We start from the raw sequence: 20822 nt of genomic DNA, 5'->3' as shown, positions 1-20822 counted from the left end.
TTTTGAGCTTTTCCTTTTTTTAGTCATTTTAAGTAAGTATATGATTTATATGTTGCTTACACTGAATTATAAAATTTCTACTGTTTTCTGAACTTAACACTTCTCTATATTTCTACTGAAGTTTTTTTTATTCTATCATTTTAAAGGCTGTAATGAATATTTTTACATATGTGACGTTTTTCCTTTGAGTGCCTATTAAAGTTATTAATAATTGAATTAATGTCTCAAGATAAGGAAAAAATTAAAAATCATTTATTTAATAATCACATAATAAATCCAAAATTGTATATATACATAAACACATGTATATATACATAAACACATATATATACATGGTTCAGCAAATATTTGTGAAAGGAAAAATGATCGTGGTTGGGGTAGGAAGCTGGTGAGGTATTTGGTATTGCAATATAGTGACTTATAAGAAATATATATTTGATCATTCAGGTGACCAAAATCTATTTGTCATATATATTTGGTCTTCCTTCACAGCTCCTGGCTCACAGCTCCCAAAACTCTTGGAATTTCGTAAGTGCTGAGAGTGATAAAGGCATCTTTTATTATGAGACTAAGGTGACCTTTTGAAGCACCTAAGGATGGGGCTGGTTGCCAGGAGAACCAACCATGTGATTAGAGGGTTGGAACTTTCAACGTCCCATCCTCGGCTTCCCACCTCTTGAGAGGTAGAGGGACTGAAGGTTGAAGGTTGAATCAATCACCAATGGCCAATGATTTAATCAACCATGCCTACATATTGAAACCTCCATAAAACCCCAAAAGGACAGGGTTCAGAGAGCTTCTGAGTTGGTGAACACATGGAGATTTGGGGAGAGTGGCATCCCTAAAGAGGGCAAGGAAACTCTGGGCCCTTTCCCCAAACCCTGCCGTATGCATCTCTTCCATCTAGCTGTTCCTGAATTACCTCCTTTTAGAAAAAACTGGTGATCTAGTTAGTAAAATGTTTCTCTGAGTTCTGTGAGCTCAAGGAGAGGGTCATGGGAACCTCTGATTTATAGTCAGTCGGTCAGAAATACAGGTAATAACCTGGGCATTCAACCAGTGTCTGAAGCGGAGGGTGGTCTTGTGGGCCTGAGCCCTTTATGTGTGGAATCTGATTCTATCTCTAGGTAGACAGTGTCAGAATTGAGTTGAATTCTCAGACACTCTGCTAGTGTCCAAGAATTGCTTTTTGGTGTGGGGAAGGCTCTACAAACACATGTTGGAACTGGGTCCAGGAATTCTTTCAGGTATACTTGGTTAGAAAAGAATAACTTTCCACTGTATGTATATTTTTGTATTTTTTGGCTTTTCAGAATCATGGATGAATATTAACAATTTTGTCCAAAAATGTGTTCATTTTATTGAAAATCAATCGATAATCATCACTGTAATGGAAATTAGAAGACTATTCTATTCGAAGACTTTTCTTGACTATGGTAGGAATTTAAACAATGTATGTTAATGAATAAATTCATTTTAACAAGTTGTACTCAGACTCAGATATATTTTTAAATCTATTTGCTACTGACAAACTGGGTATACTAGCTATTTTATTTTTCAATAACTCGCTTAGTGACAGATAACAATTAGAATTTTACCAGATTTTTAAATCACGGAAGAAAAATATGTTCTCTTTTACCTCTTCCTCAGGTTATCCTTTCCCAATCTGTAATCCTCTGCTGTGGAGGACAAAATATAAAGACTCTTCCCTCAAAATGTTAAGAATCAGACACAATGACCAAAATACAAAGTAGAATGTGAGAAGTATCTCAGAGAGGAAGAGATGTACATTATGAGAATTCTTCGGCATGAGGTTTTGAATATCCAGGAAGAAGAAAATTTGAACAAGCCCCAATGGATAAGAGTGAAATCACTTATAGGGCTTATAGCCCAATAAATAACTTCGATTCACACTTGATTTTGGAGGATACAATTTCATGAAAACATATTCATAACTGTGAGATAACATAAAGATAATTCAGTGAAGCAATTCAAAGCCTAATAAATGCTATTTTTCTTAATTTGAATAAAGAGTTTTTCACTGCTTCATTCTAAGTAGTATATTTTCCCCAACATTTCATCTGGAAAATTTTCGAATATACAGCAAAGACAAAAGAGTACAGTAAGCCTTTACATAACAACTACACCTAATATTTTGTAACACTTACTTTATCACATATATATCCAACTATCCATTCCTAAGGAGTAAATTTTAAGAAATAACTTTTACATTTTTATAATTGTAACTTTTATGAAATTGAATCACATTTTACAACCAATGTGTATTTCAAATATGACAACGCTGTTTTTCTTTTAAAGATTGTTTCTAACTTGGTGATGATTCTTACAATCAAAGATATTTTGTAACTGAAGAAATATAGTCAGTTTTGACAAAAAAGATGAATTGCGATTCAGTATTGCTATTAAGGTTTTTGAAAGGAGATATTTCACATTGTTTGAATATGTGCAGTTAACTTTAGCAAGATACCAAGACTGAAGCTCATCATTCCAATATAAAAACATGAATCATGATTGAATTACAGAAGAACAGACTTTTATGGCATATAAAAGATTAGAACAAAGATTATGGGAAGAATTTGGAGCATTAAATGACAGGAACAGTATTTTCTCAGGGAAGTTGTTAACAGGTTGACTTTACTCTTTATTTAGGCTAGATAACCCTTCATCACTTTTTAAACTTTTGAATATTGATAAACACAAATAATCTCTCCCTTATTTTAGTTATTTGGGTTCTTTCCTATTCTGAGTTCTTAATGAACAAAGAATATAAGAATATAATTACTTGTTCAATCTCTGTTGATTCCCACGCCAACACCCTCCATTCTTCACTCTATACTACCTCCCCAAAGAGTCAAAAGGAGCATGTTTTTTAAAAAAAGTAAAACCTGGGGGAAAAAGGGCTATGAGAAGATATGCGGATTTTTATTGTAATCTATTCATTAATAAATCTTCTTTTTCAAGAACTACTATTAGTTAAATTAATTGACTGTGGCTGTAACGTAAGGGCTGATACAATCTTAGAAAATGTATGAGAAGCTCAAAAGGAGAAAACTTAAAAAAAACCCTGTGGTTTTGAATTTCTGTGTTAGTACTCAGTTATCTGAAATTGTTAAGGAATCAGCTTTTTCATGTAATTATTTCTTCCCACTTTCCATCCCACACAAAAGCACTAAATTAAAAAAAAAAATCCTTCTAAAATGTGTGGAAAAAAGTTCCTGCTTTATGAAATAGTGAATTCTAATTCTAACTTGATACCAATTTAGCAGAAGCATCACCTTTTTGTAGACATTGTACTGCAAAATACAGAATTATATTTTTTCTCCTGGAAGCTGTTTGCCCCGGCACAGAATGAATGGTTCTTGGGCTTTGTCTTGTTGTTTTGTTCTGTGTTTTTCATTATGTACAGCTGATATGTCTCTGTCCTCACTCTCTGGCTATTGGCTCTCTCTCTCAGTCCTGTCAGAGAGCCTGTTACTAATGGCCACTGTCTTTCCATCTGTCCCTTTTATTTCTGTGGTTATAGGGCAAAAAATTACGACCAGAATATTAGCATTGGGTGCAAAATAAGAACAAATTCTCTGAGGGCTTCAGAGTTTTTAAAGAATGAATTACATGAGCATCAGCATATGAACTTTCTGACATCTATTTTCTAAATATTCAAAGACTTAAAAATCCATATTTTTAACTATGTTCCAAATAGGTAAGAATTTTAAGTAAGTGACCTCAAAATATGGGGTGTTACTGAATATTTTAAATCAAAATCTAGATTTTAGATATGTGTTTTCAAAAAACACTGAATGTTAGGTTGTCCTCAATTGATCACCGCAAATTACAAATTATAATGTTTTTAATTATAAATTTAATCATAAACAGCTAATACATATTGACTGCCGACTAGGCTCCCGGCATTATTTTATTTGCTTTACATACATTAACATACCTGTTACTTGCAACAGACCTATGAGCTAAAACTCTAAGCACGCACATTTTACAGATGAAAAAATGCAGGTAGAAAGAGTTGAGACAACTTGCTGAAGAGGAATCGCTATTCGAGCTCAGTCAATCCAGGTCCAGAATCTACACGCGTAAGCACTCTGCGGTACCATGCAAATTCATATTAATATATGCTCATTTGATAAATATGTTATTTTCTTTTAAGAGCTTAATCCAGGTTCATTAAGCAAACTATAAATAAATAGAAAAAAAGTAGAACAAAATGACCTGAAATTCTACCACACACATGAAAACAAATTGATAATATTTTGGTGTAATTCCTTTTAAAAAATTTTATAGCATTTTAAAGGAAAGCTCTAATCATATTTGATATATATTCTATACCCTTTCATTCAAGTTACTATTGTATCTTAAACTCTTCTCCAATCTATTATGTAGCCCTTTTGATCATTATTTTTTAATGACTGAATAACATGCGACCAGCTGCTTATATATGGGTCTTATTGTAAACCAAAAATCACAGAAAAATGATTGCTAAAGCGAGAATCAATGAGGCTGATAAAATATCTACCATCCCTCTTTGAATTGCTACTTTGTTTTTGTTAACGAATTTTGCCCTGGCCCAATGATCTAAACAAGGTCTTAGATAAAAGAATATTAGGATATCTATAAAGAGCGAGGGATGGCTAGTCATATCAGGAGAGTATTGGGAATATATGTATACATCTTATATGAGTATAAGAAGTCCCCAAATTGAAGGCTCTATTAAAGTCACTTGATATTTTTACTGTAAATAGAGAAGCAGGTGCAAAAGTATAATTTGAATAATGAAATCCATTTCTTAGACTCTCATTTTAATGCTTACCACCAGTCAAGTATTAATAATAATAATCCTGTAGCCATTGTACAGTTTTCAGTATCAGTCTTCCAGCCTAAATAGCTCATATTAGAACCCTCAATTGCTGTCCAATATAAGCTAAACTGGGAAGTAGAAATGTCCTTAAATTTGATCAAATAATTCAAAGTGAGCTGCTATAGTTTAAGTACCCCCTTTTCCCTAAGTCATAAATGAATATTACTTGTGCCTTTCTGCCTCTGATGAACACCAACAATGCAGACTCTTTCTCATCCAGTTTACAGCTCACAGTTACGTATGTAGCAGAGAGATGCAGCCCATCCACAGATGAATATGATCTTCAAACTCAGCAGCCCACCCAACACAGCAACCAGATTTCTGACATTTAATTTCTACCAGAACTATAGGAAAGGGTCAATTTCTTCTGTCTGTTATGATTGAGTCTCTCTGTCCCACTGGCTATATATTTTGGATGTAGGCACTGGTGAAATGGTTGTTTGGACAGAAATTATGATGGCAGAGTGGAAAGAATCAGATGTAATACATAGAAAGCATGCACAGTATTTAGCAAAATGTTGCAATCTGACAAGTAGGAAGGGGGAGGAAAATATATTCACATTTACACACACACACACACACACACACGGTTATATCATGACATTTTGTTTTACTAAAATGATAAAGAAAGTATAGTCTGTATTTACAGGAATCCAGCTAACGCTGAAAGAAATGTTCTCTGGATTTGTAGATGGGAAAAGGTTATGCAAAATACTCCCAGAGTAGGAAGTTGCAAAGCATGACTGAAATGAAGTTTCTCTTAAAATAGCACTTTCAATGTTACTTCTAATGTAAAACAGCAGTAAACAAAGTGCCAGTCCTTTTCTTTTTCAGAGACTATGATGTAAATTAGGGAAAGTAATCTCCATGCTTAAGATCACCTTAGAAAAAACAGCCAGAGTCTCAAAGATTGAATAATAACCCTGTTAGATAGGCTGGAAGTGGCAGTCAGGATTCAAGCTTTGCTTTTTATTCTGAGGGCAAAGAGTAAGCTCTTTACATTAGGCCATTATCTCTCTCTCTCTTTTTTTTTTTTTCTGTTTGAAATGTCCATATACTTTCTTGTGAGGAGGAATCCTACATGTATACGAATAGGAAAACAAAATTAAGCCAACACAGAATTTGAGAGTTGTAATAGCCTTCAGAAGCCACATAGTTTAAATTTCTCCCCAGAACCCTTAGGATGGACAATTGGTCACTCTTGACGGTTTTAACAAATACTATCAAACTCCTCTGCGTTTCCTCGCTGAGTAAACTGTGCCAATTCAGGACATTATAAAATGAGGTGTTTTTAAATTTTTCTCCAAAATGGATGAATCTAACACATATGCTAATCATCCTTTTGCAACATTACATGCTATAAATCAGTTAACAAAATAATTTGTCTTACACATGTTGCTCTCCTTGAAAACCTCACTAAATACTAGCTCCTTTTCTAAAAGTACAATATTGTCATCATGCAAATTAGACATTTGAAATATTCTAGTCAAGATGTTTTTAGCAATGTTATTTTTCTTGTCTGGGCAAAGGGCTATGTAGTATATATAGATAAATGTTTAGCTGTTTGGTTTTGTTCCTCCATCCCTTATCCTCAATGCATCAACTTTAGGGAAGAGCCTTGTAATTCATTAGAGAGTCCTGCACATCTGTGAGATTTTTCTGGCTTTCCTTCCCTCTAGAGACCAGATTTTTGATATATTGAACGATACAAAATGTACCTTCCTTGTCTGATTGTTGTTAACAAGAAAACCGAGCCATGAAGATAAAGGTCTTAAATACACCAACTTTCTTCACGTTATGCAAATATTTTCTGAGCATTTGCTACTGTCTCTACAATTAGTTTTACATTATCTACTCTGCTCTCACAACTTTAAAAAGTTAAACTGCTTCTCTTAAATAAGACAAGTTTCACTTAAAAATCAAGTTAGTGAAGGCATTTCACAGATTTCACTGTTGCAGTAGTGCATTAAGCTCCTGTAAAATTAGTCAGGGTATCTAGGTTGACGCATTCTGATTTTAATGGGGCAACACTTTCTAAGTGGTCTAATGCTTCATTTCCTCCCACAAGGTATTCGATATCATCTCATTTTAAAAGTGGAAATAGATACTTTTTCTTGGAGAAAAATCCATTTTTTTTCTGTAGTTTTTCACTTGATGTGTCCATCAGGGTGCTGATTTAGCAGCAAAATGTGCATTCAAGATATTCTCTCTTGGGAACCAGTTTAAAGTGTCCAGTTTTCTGAACACATCAGCTCTTAATATTAGCTGCAGAAAATTCTGTAGGTTAATTGTTCATAAACTGCCATACCTAGAGCTGCTTTGGATAAGAGAAATTTGAATTATCTAAGTACCATTGTCAGTGATTTCCAAGGGCTCCAACAATCTCATGGCCTCCTCAACCAACTGGAGATGCTCCTTAAGAGCAATGGGGAGTACAGAGAGAACACATTAGCCTTCTCCTGTATCCAAAATGGGTAGTCATCTAGACAGAGGAAATGTTATTAAACAAGAAATCTTCTTGACTCACATATTTGATTGTTTTGGTTTAAAATATTCTGTGGCCTCTGCCAGCCTTCTCCCTGGTATTTTCTCAGTGGGTAGGGTAAATATCTTATGCTAAGAAAGGTCTTTCTCATCAAAATGGAACTTAGTGTTCCTTTCTTATTGGATAAGAACAGAAAGTACTTGTATTAAAGAGACCTGTTACAGGTATATTAGCACCAAATTGAGAGTCTTTCATGACTACACTCAGAACTGTGAAAGAGAAATGGGCAGAAACTGTTTTCCAAAATATTTTCTGCTGAGAGGATAAGTAATCCGAAAGACAATTACATCATTTTTTGATTACTTGCAATATATGAAATATTTTAAATATATCTCTAATCTTCCCCAAACTCTTCCATGTAGATACTATTACATACATTTCACACATGTATAAATAAAGGATCAGAAATTTTCAATCGGTAAGTTCTGGCTAATAAAGGCTAGGCGTGGGACTTGACCCTTGAATTTTGATCTCCTTGACCTCAATGTGTTTCTTCTCTACTACAACGTCTTTATTTTTGAGTCTCCAGAAACTTCGCCTTGCAAACATTACATATGAACAGAAAATAAGAATAAAATCATGGAATTTTATGGTTCTAACTTGGGACCTCAGTAAGACCCACTGAGACCCTACCAAATGCAGAGATGAGTATGACACAAATGCTAAGCTTACTTACTAGTTCAGTGATTTGCTTTCCTGCATCTACTTTGCAGTTTCGAAAAAGAACAATTTAAGTTTTGTGGGGCTGAAGCTTACGCAATTTGGGGTACCTTTAAGAAAAAGAACACAAATTCAAATACTAATTTAGGTAGAAAATAAATATTTATTTAGAATACAAAAATAAAATGCAACAAATATTGAAATCTTAGGGATTCAAATACCTTTCTTTTGAGATCTCTTTGCCAGAAATACTTACAAGCAATTGGTTCATGAACCTGACTGCCCCCTCAATCTAGAACATTTTATACCTTCCAGTAACTCCTGGTACTCACAGGGGCCTACGCAAATGAGAAGTCTGGAATATTAAGCTTCTTTAGCATCATGTAAATTGATTTTAGTTTGGATGATTCAAATGTACTTCAGTAATATTAAAAGTTATTCCTGATAATGAATCTTTGGGCTGCCCAGTTTAAATCCACAACCACCAATGGTTTTAGAAACACATATATACACACATGCTACACAGACACACACACAAACATTCACACATTTATGGTCCCAGAGTGGGGAGGAACTAACCCTTAATCTCCCTGGCAGCTTCAAGAAAGTTTTCATAGAAAATATATTTAAAAAATATTTTTTATTGAGCTAACATTGGTTTATAACATTATATAAATTTCAGATGTACATCATTGTATTTCAATTTCTGTGTAGGCTACACCAAAGACTAATTACCATCCATCACCATACACATGTGCCCCATTACCCTTTTCACAGCCCCCCTTCCCTCTGGTAACCACCAATCTAATCTCTATATCTATCTGTTGGTTTGTTGTTGTTGTTTTTATCTTCCACTTATGAGTGAAATCATATGGTATTTGACTTTCTCCGTCTGACCTATTTCACTTAGTGTAATACTCTCAAGTTCCATCCATGTTGTTGCAAATGGCAAGATTTCATCTTTTTTTATGACTGAGTAGTATTCTATCGTGTACATATACTGCATTTTCTTTACCCATTCATCCCTTGATGGGCACTTAGGTTGTTTTCAAGCCTTGGCTATTGTGAATAACGCTGCAATGAACATAGAGGGTGCATGTATCTTTACACACTCATGTTTTGATGTTCTTTGGATAAATACCCATAAGTGGAATAGCTGGATCATGTGGTAGTTCTATTCTTAACTTTTTGAGGGCTCTCCTTACTGTTCTCCTTAGTGGCTGCACCAGTTTACATTCCTACCGACAGACAGTGAGTGAGGGTTCGCTTTTCTCCTCATCCTCTCCAACACTTGTTATCTCTTGTCTTTTTAACAATAGCCATTCTGACGGGAGTGAGGTGATATTTCATTGTAGTTTTGATTTGCATTTCCCTAACAATTGGTGATTTTGAGCATCTTTTCATGTACCTGTTGACAATTTAATTGGATTGGGGATTATGTGTAGGACTTTGTTAGGCGAAGAGAACATAGAGAAGCATTCCCAGTTGAGAGGAAAGCTTTGGCTGAACACAGTGGAAAACTGTCTGGTTCTTCTCTGACCCATCCTGAATCCTTGTAATCTGGTGCAGATCCAGGCCCATTGTAAGTGTTCAGGAGATCTCACTGAGGTTAGAACAGAGTGATGGGAAGAAGGCCAAGGCTTTGTCTCTGTATGCCCACAGAGCAGCTAAACAAATAAAGGAAAATTTGGTCTAATGGTTAAGGATCAGGTCTTAAATTTATTCTAAAATTTAAAATTACAACATTGCCTATATCGTTTCTAAAAAGAACAAAATTCATTTCAAAAGAAATTATTTTTAAAATTATAAAACATCTTATTTTGAAATTACTAGTCAAATTTTGGACACAAGATATCATATATATTAGATAAATAACATAATATATAATGTAATATATAATATAATATAAATTATAATTTAATTGGGTTAGCAACTGCAAACTAATTGAATGATACAGTGTGGGCAGAGATATGTAGAACAAAGTGCTGTTGCTTAGTTTAATTACTATCTCAGATGTTGTTACACCCACAGTGATTCTTCAAACAACAATGTAAAGTGTGTATTCTTAGTATTAAATTAGCTGTTTCCATGCATGATTTGCTACTGAAAAAGTTAATTAAAGCAATAAAATTAAGATATTAAATAGCTTATTTTCAGTTCAACAGAGATTTATTTCTAAATACTGATATCCATAAGAATCAATAATCCACATATGGATTATTTCTGTGTTCTTTATTTTTCTTTTTTAGTTCTAATAATAAAAAATAAATATCTTGAAGTAAAATTTATTTTCCCCTAAGATATTCTGTAATACACAAACGCTCTCCAGGCTTAGTGGTAAAAACTGAAGAGTCACATTAGTTTGTAGAAATGTCTACTCCTATGTGGCTTCATTCTACCCTCAATTAGAATGTATAATTCCCAGGCAAGATATACTGTCAATATAAGTATCAGAAATAAAATTTGATTCGATTCATTTTGTGACATTTTCAATCATGTCTGGCATTTATTTTAAAGGACTACTTAATCAAAATTGTTTCTAATCCAGAGGCTCTGATTATCATTTAAATTGATTTTTGCTATTTATTGATTGATTAAGGAACACAATCAACCAATATTATGTGGTTTAAAATCATTATCTTCATGTAATAACTTATCTTGACAGTATGCATCCTTAAAATAAATTATTGATTATATTCTAAATTTTCCGAGATCCTAGGACATGGAAATATGTTTTTTCAAATATTAATGGAATTGTTTGTATTTTTTTCAGATAAGCTAAAAATTAAGTTAGACTATTGTAAGAATATCCTTTAAATGCCACTCAAATTTGGGATGAAAATTTATGGTAGATTCTATACTCCTCTGTCAATAGCTTGTATAGCTCATCCAAGGGTCTATTAGCATCAGGCCAAGAGATATCTGGGTAACTAAACCTTGTTGTGGTTCCATAGCACTAAATTCAGAAATGTACTTGGTTCAAGTGGAGTAATCTTGGGAAGACCAAAAGTGATGGAGGAGAAGTTTCTTCAGAATTAAGTAAACAATGTACCTACTATCTATCAGCAATCATATTGTGCATTGTACAACCTTAAGATTGATTAGAAGCTCCTGGCTCTAATTATCCTACTTAACTCTTCATGTTTTTAAGGCTGGGCTGACGGGAGTGGTTGAGCTTTCAGAAAGTGTGACATAACCCTTACTCATCAAGAATCATCCACAACTGTTTGATGTAACCCTTACTCACTGAGAATCATCCACAACGGTTTCTACTAGCGAAGCCTCATTCGGGAAGCCCAGAAGCCCACATCAATGTTTGTCATAGGATAATGTTGCTGATTTCTCTGCTGTCAACTTTGACTGTGCTTACTTCACAGTCTCTCCTTTAGGAAAGTCAACCTTGCGTAATTTGTTACAGTTAAAGCCCTCTTTGATCTAAATGTTACAACTTGTATTTTGTTCCAGGTTTTCACTATGTTTTCTACAAGAAAATAAGTAATACCCCAGAAATTAAACTCATTTTTTTTCAGCTTTTAATTGGTTATAAATATGAAAAACAGCTTTGAATTAAATATTTCCTTTTTCATATCTATGATTCTACTAAAATAAACATCATTTAAATTAGTGTGAAATTATGATCACAAGCAACACATAAACCACAGAAGCTTAATCATAAATATTAGCACATCATCATCTTTGCCAATAGGAAATGGGCAATAATTGTGATTCATAGGGTTTGATTGATTCTTTTTATTTTCCTAGGGATTTAAACGGAGCCAGTCTCAGGCAGCAGCATGTGAGAGTTATCGTTTACACCTTCAGTCCTTCGTTTGGAATCAAGTCTTTTATTTTGAGATGCTCCATCTACACTCGATTCCAAATAAGCTTATATTACAAACATTCCCAGAAGAGTCCTATTCCTGACCTTTTCACTGCTTTCAATTTGATTGACACCTTTCCTGCATACTGCATAGGTCTCTGCTTTCTGCTCTTGCATTTGATAAACCAACCTTTGCTTTTATATTAGATGGAAGCCAATAGTTTACTTCATGCTTCATTCCAGGCAATATTTACATTTTAAGTCAGAATATTATAAGTACTTTAAAAATAATGGTTCTAATTTTTCTTTTAACTACAAAAGATCACCTTCAGTTTTTTTCCCCTGTGGATCTTATATTTTGGAAGATTTTGACTATTGTATTTTTGCGCAAATGAGTGCTCAAATGGGCTCTGTGATGACAAGACATGTGATTCAGGTAAGTCTGTCTGCTCCATCAATCACATCCCAGAAGTTTCAGGGATGTCACTAACAGTTCATCTGAGCTTCTGATTAGCATGAAATTAGGATTGCTACACTTTCAATCAAATGTGAAGAAGTAAATTAAGGTTTTCGTGAGGATATCCAAAATACTGAAAATAACCTTTTAGGCTTCACTGCTGCCTATATGGACTTCTAGAAAGAAGAGAACTGAAGCAGAGAATCAGTGTCTTAATCCAAAGAAGTGATTTCAAGGTTTAGAATTTTCTGCCAGTGGAGGAAATAATTTTAGGTAAATCTCATCAGCTCTATGCTCAAAAGATTTGCTCTTAAACATTCATCCTGACACTACTCAGCTATGCTAAAGTGGCCCTCTAAGAATTCTGAAATTCTATCTTTTAAAAGTTATTGAAATATATTCAGCATAAACTCTTAGTTAATTGTAATGAAATGAAATACAAAAATATGTATAAGTTGTGTATAAACTTTACGATTGATTAGAATTTTTTTTGGTATTAAAGAAATGCCTTCTGTACCCCTAGTGTAACTTCATTTGGTTTCTTCATTCGAAAAAAACAAGGGGTTGGATTAAATAATTTCTAGGTCCAGCTCTGATAATCTATACATCTTGAACTAAAATTTTATTTTTATTGATCTGTTATTCTTTTAAGAATATGATTAAATAGTTGAGTTATATATTCTGTATTAATACCATACAAACAAAGCTTAAAGAGTTATTTACGTAATGAAGCCAGTTGACACTTAGATGAAATTCCATGCAAGAAGGCGTGTTTTACTGAGTCACTCACTTTGTTAATAAGGGAATATGATACCCTTTACATTAGGAACACTGATATATCTTAATGTCTTCAATTTGAGTCATTTACGTTTCAAATACACTTCACAGGTGTGAACATTTAATACTGGTAATGACTCACTCATCCATTCCCCACTCACTCGGATACCATTAGCTTCCTCATAGCTACTCTGGCCATGAACTCATTTTGAACTCTATGGTCGCTTCCTTCCTGGGGGCTCCAAAACTAATCCCTGACCCTTTACCTTATGCTAAAGCAGCCACACCAATACCCTTCCCTCTGTCACCCACAGTGGCTGCTTTGTCTGTTCCTGCCCTGGACAGAAAACATCATGGGAAGCAATTAGACAGCTTTACTGATCCAGCCAGCCTCACATTCATGTTGCCCAATTTCAGCTCAGACCTCACCATTGTACCACATTCTTCTATTTTGCCACCAGTGCCCTTAATGTGCCCACTACTTCCACAGTTTTATTGTTATAAGGTGTCAACTTATATCTCCTGAGTCTATGTTTTCCCATATTGTTTTGGATGTCCTACAGCCATCCATTACACAACAATCTCAGAACAAACTCTTCATCCTCATGCCAAAGTTAGTTTTCTGCTGATTTTCTCTGGTTCCTATGTAATGATACCATCTTTCAGTTCACCCAAGATCAAAACTTCCTCTTCCTTTGCCCCTTTCCCCAAGGACATAAAGTCTCTCCTTGGAAATGGGAGTCCTCGTATCATACTTTCTGGATAAGTAATTTTAGACAAATCAGTGAATTCTCCAATTCTCAAATTTCTTATTTCTAGAATGAAAATAGCAAGCAACTACCTCTCAGTGTAACCGTATTAAATACAATAACGTGAAACTATTTTTCTTACCTAGTCTTACTTTCCAATGATTCTCTTCTATATTTGCCCTTGTCTGCAGCCAAGTGGCATAACTGTTTTTACTCCTCTGTTAGCAACCATGCACCTCTTCCACCCTTTTATTCATTTGGATCCCTTCCACATGGAATGCCTTGCTAATCTCTGCCTGTTAACATCTTTCTTGAAGTCATTCTCAGCGCCAACTTCTTCAGAAGTCTTTCCTGATCCTGTAACTAGATCCAACTTGTGTGTAAGCTACTTGAAAGTGGAAAATTATCTCTAAGTCCTTGGAAATTCTTAGTATAGTTTCTCTCAGAAAGTGTGCTTAATAAATAACTGAATGAATTGAGAATATTTCTTACCTGCTTGCCAGACTCACTTGTCCAAATGCCCACCTGACTCCTTCTTAGGTAGGATAGCCTACTCTTGCCTCATATTCCACACAAGAAAGCAAAACTTTCATCATTCCAACCTTAAATGATTTTATTTTCCTGCAGTCCTATGTCCTTCAATATTCTACCAAAATTTCTTTGTCTTCCAGGATCAAATACTCAGTTATCTTTAAAAAAAATTCTGATCACATGATACAGCAACAGAAAACTGAAAGCCGCCTCAAATCCCTGTTATTCTTCCACCTGCTCACCAAGAAATTCAAAATTTTCCTCCTTAAATTTTAATTTTTCAAAAAATTCCATCTTAGCCATGCCTCTTACTTTTTTTAAAAATTATTTTATTGAGGTCATATGAGGTTTATAACATTGTGTAATTGCAGGTGTACATTATTAATTACCAGTTTCTGTATAGATTGCGTTGTGCTCACCACCAACAGTCTAATTTTTATCCATCACCATACATATGTGCCCCTTTACCCCTTTTTCCCAGCCCTCAACCTCCTTCCCCTCTGGTAACCACTAATCTGTTCTCTTTATCCATGTGTTTGTTTATCTTCGACATATGAGTGAAATCATGCCATGTTTGTCTTTCACTGTCTGGCTTATTTTGCTGAACGTAATTCCCTCAAGTTCCGTCCATGTGGTTGCAAATGGGATGATTTTGTCTTTTCATATGGCGGAGTAGTATTCCATTGTATATATATATATATACTACATCGTCTTTACCCATTCGCCAGTTGATGGGCACTTGGGTTGCCGACACGTGTTGGCTATTGTGAATAATGCTGCAACAAACATAGGGGTGCTCAAGTCCCTTTGAATTGTTGATTTCAAGTTCTTTGGATAAATACCCAGTAGTGGGATAGCTGGGTCATGTGGTATTTTTATGTTTAATTTTTTGAGAAATCTCCATACTGTTTTCCATAGTGCCTACACCAGTTTGCATTCCCACCAGCAGTGTATGAGAGTTCCCTTTTCTCTACATCTTCTCCAACATTTCTTATTTTTTGTCTTGGCAATTATAGCCATTCTAACAGGTGTAAGGTGATAGATCATTGTAGTTTTTATTTGCCTTTCCCTAATAATTAGTGAGTACACCAACTTCATAGTAATTTATCAGTTTATATATTTAGCCATTCCTGACATTCTAATAAAATAGTTTTAAAATAATATCCTGATATTTAATATACAAACTTTTATATTAAAATATCAGGGATTGTGAGGTGCATATTACAAATTCTCTGGCAAATAATAACTGGCTACAATTCACAGTTACAGTCCTTTTTTCCTTAATAGAAGAGAAAAACCTTAGGCAGGAGTCTTCTAAGTTCTCTTTAATTCAGCCTTTCACAGCCTTAGTTTTTTTCTAGAATTGCAGAAAAAAAATCAGACTCTCATTGCTTCTAAGTGGCTCCCAAACCATCATTTTATGCTCATTTGTCCGTATTATAATAACACCATAATAACATCAACTAATATTTATGTACTGATCAATTACTATATGCCAAACTCTATGTTAAGTATTGTACATTAGCTGTTTCATTTAATCCTCATGACCATCCTACAGGGATGTTCTACTGTTGTTTCCATTTTATAGATGAGGATACTGAGATTTAGTGATGTTCAAGTCACTCAACCCAGGTCATACAACTAGTAAGTTTTAGAGGTGGAACTGAAAACCTGGTATTCTGCCTCCAAATCCCGTGTTAATAAACACTGTATTATACAGCTTTTTCAGAAATAACAAGACTGAGGTTCAAACTACTTTCCTGTAGCTTATCTGACACACTGAGATTGTTTCTTTAACTTCTCTTGACCTCAAATCTAAAAGCTATCTAGACAGCTGCATAATCAACGAGCTCCCTCTGCTGTTCCCTGTGTGGTCCAATTTCACACCTCCATGCACCACTATCAACTCAACTGGTTGGGTTTTCCCTCCATCCAACTTTAAAGTGTCACTCGTTCCAGAAAATATGTGTTTAGATAACGTAGGTTTTTAGCATACATAGGAGGAAAATGTATGATACACATGCAGTTGGGTAATTTAGGAATATCACAGCCTCCCTCCCTCTCCTTCATGTGCCATATTTATATGGACAGGAAGTCTCATTAATTAACTCTTCGAAATGTCTCCCAGGATACTCCCTTCCTCTTCCTTCCCACTGTCATAGCTTGTCTGGTCACTGCAGTCACTGCAATAGCCGCCTCACTTGTCTCCCTCCTCTCTAATCTGGCCTATGCCTAGCTATCACTTACATCTCCAAAGCACCATGTAATCATATTCCACCCAGACTCATAAGCTGTAGGACACACTTTCAAATATTTAGCCTAGCACCCAAGACAATTAAGCTCTTCCTAAGTGTTTAACCTTACTTCCCTGTGAGGTTCTGCCACAGATAACATATTACTTATTCTATGCTTTATGCAAAGTCCCACTTATTCTGACTTCTATACCATGGGGCTTTTCCAGAAACATTAAATCCCATTCTTTTTTTGTTTGTTTTTGAGGAAAATTAGCCCTGAGCTAATATCTGCTGCCAATCCTCCTCTTTTTGCTGAGGAAGATTGGCCCTGAGCTAACATCCGTGCCCATCTTCCTCTACTTTATATGTGGGACACCTGCCACAGCATAGTTTGAGCAGCAGTGCGTAGGTCCACGCCTGGGATCCAAACTGGCCAATCCCAGGCCACCAAAGTGGAGCGCGCGAACTTAACCACTGGGCCATGGGCCCGCCCCTAAACCCCATTCTTATCCTCCTTGACTCCACCCTGCAGTTTAGCGTAGAATTACATATATATATATATGTCATATATACATATATATATATGACATATATATATATATGATAACTTTTCCACCCCCACCAACTCATTTCTCTCCACACCTGCCATGTTATAGGTGTAAGTAAATGTCAAGTATCACCTCACCCCACTCCCATGCATCTTAATGTGGAATCTACTTGCTGTTTAACAAAATGCTTTCAGCTTGATTTTTTACATTAAAAATTAAAAAGATATTTTTACTCCCGTCTATTATCTTAAAGAAATGCCATGTTAAGAACCCAAAATGAGGGAGAAACAAGGTTGATTAAAGGGAACTTGTGGCTCAGATCATTTCTATATCAAATACAACTTCTTCAGGTACCTCAACATCTTGTAAATCGATAACATTTAAAAACAAACTAAAAACATCTACAGATAAAGTCAGTCTGAGGTGACTATTTCTGATAAGCAAATAATATTTTACTAATTCTAAGTGCAAAATGAACTTCTCATGTTCAAATCAAGTAGACACGTGCTTGAGGAAGGAGGGCTGGGCTCGTGGTGGCAGGCTGGGACAGACTTGAAGCTTTCCAACAGATGCCTATGTATTTCATAGAACATTTGCATTTCATACAACATTGCTGTGCTGCCTAATTTCCCTTCAAGATAGGGCCTGAGAGTGCTTAGACAGAGCAGGCAGTCCTGCATAGTGAACTCAGAGAAGCTTCTAAAAGGCCACCCTACTCAGAAACACTTTCCCTCTCAGCTATTCACACAGTGCCTGAAATGCCAATTTCCACTAGTTAAAGCAAGGAAACCCAGTTAAAATGCAAATGCACAGACATTGCTAGAAGGAATGATACAGGAGGGGAAAAAAAGTATTCAAACCTCACCTACTTCCCAGTTCTGCCTCAGGCCAGCCTGCTGAGAGGAAATCCTATATAGCTTCAAAGGAAAGAACTAGAGTGTGCTATTCAGGACTTTTGTGTCCTGATTCTCGAGACAATTCTCTGTGCTTGAACATCCCACATTTGCTTTCTTTAATATTTATGTCCTTTTGAATTTTTCCCCAAATGCCCCAAACTATTTTCTTCAAATAGATGAATTTGATTATCCCATTTCTTAAAGGGTGTCTAAGTTTAGACATCTGGGGGCCCTGGCAGAGGGTGTAACAGATGAGTTAAACTAGGCAACAGAGCTGCTCTGCACAGATTTATAACAACTTTGCCAAATAAGATTCCTCCGGTAGAACATTGTGTGCCCATCAGAGTAGAGGAGACCTGAGAACAATTATTTTTGTACAAATGTACTTAGATCTGCCTACCTTACCCCAATTAAAACTTCATCTAACTCTGTAATGTCACTGAGAAGAAAAGTAACACTGACTTTCCATGAGAACTTTTAAGCCGCATTTTCTAAACAAATGCCATTGTAAATCTCTTCTCTAATTTAAACCAGAAGAAAATCAATTCTAGATACTGAACTTGCAATTATTGATCTACCGTTTCTAAATACTCAGTAGAAGTAAGAGTTACTACAGTTCAGATTGTCTCTATAGTCAGTAAAAATACACCCTCAAAATATGTTCTAGTTTTACAAAATTCCCATTTGTCCTATGATTAATTTAATGAGGTTTGGGAGGTAGAAAGGTAAATTTATCAAATTTATTTCAGTCTCTCAGCAAAGAAGAAAGAAGACCAAGATTTGCCAACTCTGACAACTTTAAACATAGTATCATTATTTACCTATTTTCCTTTGCAATTGTGTTTTTTGAATTTTGTTTTCTTTACCTGAAGGAGTTATTTAAGGCAACTTCTTTCAATGAAACAGTGAAATAGTTATAATGCTTATTAAGCAAAGAACTCAGAAATACTGGGAAGGAAAAGGATTTTAGATTAAGTGTGTCAAATAAGTGTCTCTGTGCTATTATTTTTTATCACCAAGAGCATCACAGTTTAAGAAAAACACATTAGTTTCAGTGAGAATATTTAACGAACTTACTTGTTATCAAATCCCTCTTCTATCAAAGAGGCAAGTCATTTGAACAGATTGTTAGTTTTGATCCTTTGTCTATAATTTCCAATACAAACAAGTCATTCAGACATGAAGTCCCGCCAAGATATACCTTGCCCCTAGCAAGGACCAATTTAAGTTTAGCACTTAAAGAAAAAAGGGCGTCACAGAGACATGATTTAACCTCTACATCACATAAGACATCCTTGTTGACAAGATGCTAGTTATTTCACTACAGTAGAACTTTCCATAACTTAAAAAGAACCAAAATTATGAAATGCACATACATATACAAATGTGCAGATTTGCTCCATAATCCATCACAAAACTGTATTTAGATGGAATTGACATCTGTGTCAACAGTGAAAGCTAAACAAGAGAAGAAATTTATTTTTTGTTTTGAAGCATACTCAACCTTAGAATAAGTTAATAGAGTACTTATACATATTTGAAACAAATTGACTGGATGTCAAATACCCTACCTTGATGTAACGTCAGTTTTTTCTTTGTGCCAGATAATTCTGGAATCTGAAAAAAATTGTTCATTATTTTCAAGTTACTTTAGTTACTAGATCATCTGTTTTAAATGAGGGGAACAGAAGACAAAAGAATGGAATAAACTGCCTCTGGAAACTTGTATTAGTGACACCATGAATAATTAGTCTACGGATCATGTGTCTAGTGGTGAAGTTGGCATTAAGTCTGCTGTAATAGCCCTTTTAAGAGCTCAAAAATGTCATTAAGCTATCTAGCTATTCGAACTTGCTTTAAAAATACACTCTTACAAATCCAAGTGTACTAGTTATCTAATGTTGTGCAACAAATTAACCCAAAACTTCATGACTTAAAACAATGATATTTATTATCTCACAGTTTCTGTGGGTCTCAAATTTGGATGCTGCTTAGCTGGGTCCTCTGGCTCAGAGTCTCTGACAAGACTGTGGTCATAATACAGGCCAGGGCTGTAGTCATCTTAAAGCTCAACTAGGTGATGGGTCTACTCCCAAACTCATACATGTGATTGTTGGAAGGATTCAGTTCCTGAGGGTTGTTGAACTGAGGGCCTCATTCTCTCTGGCTAATGGTCAGAGGCCACCCTCAGTTCACTTCCTGATGGACCTCTCCACAGGGAAGTTCACAACATGGCAGCGGGCTTCCTCAGATCAAGAAAGTGAGAAGAGCCAGAGAGAGAGATAGAGAATAAAAGCAAGAAAGAAGTCACTTTCTTTTATAACCTAATCACCTTTTTCACTAGTGCTGTTGAGTCCATCCCGACTCCTAGTGACCCTGTGTAGAGCAGAGCAAAACTCTGCCTGGTCTCTTTGGGCCATCCTCTCACCTTCCAGCGCTGTGTCAGACAATGCTCTGTTGCTATTCCTAGGGTTTCATGGTCAATTTTTTCAGAAGTGGGTGCCCAGGTCCTTCTTCCTAGTCTGTCTTAGTCGGAAGCTCCACTGAAATCTGTCCACCATGGGGGACCCTGCTGGTATTTGAAATACCTATGGCATAGCTTTCAGCATCACAGCAACATGCAGTCACCACAGAATGACAACTAAGACCCTAGTGATGTGGTTCCCTGACCAGGAAACAAACCCAGGCCATGGTAGTGAGAGTGCGGAATCTTAAAC

The 20822-nt window shown here is 35.4% G+C and overlaps 1 protein-coding gene across 15 annotated transcripts in view; it reads right to left on the bottom strand.

The window, feature by feature from the left end:
* NLGN1 (neuroligin 1) overlaps nt 1-20822 on the bottom strand; it is an 829283-nt gene that overhangs the window by 175106 nt on the left and 633355 nt on the right. The window lies entirely within an intron of this gene.

Source organism: Equus przewalskii, chromosome 18 (genome assembly GCF_037783145.1).
Source record: "Equus przewalskii isolate Varuska chromosome 18, EquPr2, whole genome shotgun sequence".
In the NCBI taxonomy this organism is placed as follows: Eukaryota; Metazoa; Chordata; class Mammalia; order Perissodactyla; family Equidae; genus Equus; species Equus przewalskii.
The sequence above is the reverse complement of the archived record's forward strand: the minus strand, read 5'-3'. Positions and strand labels throughout refer to the sequence as shown.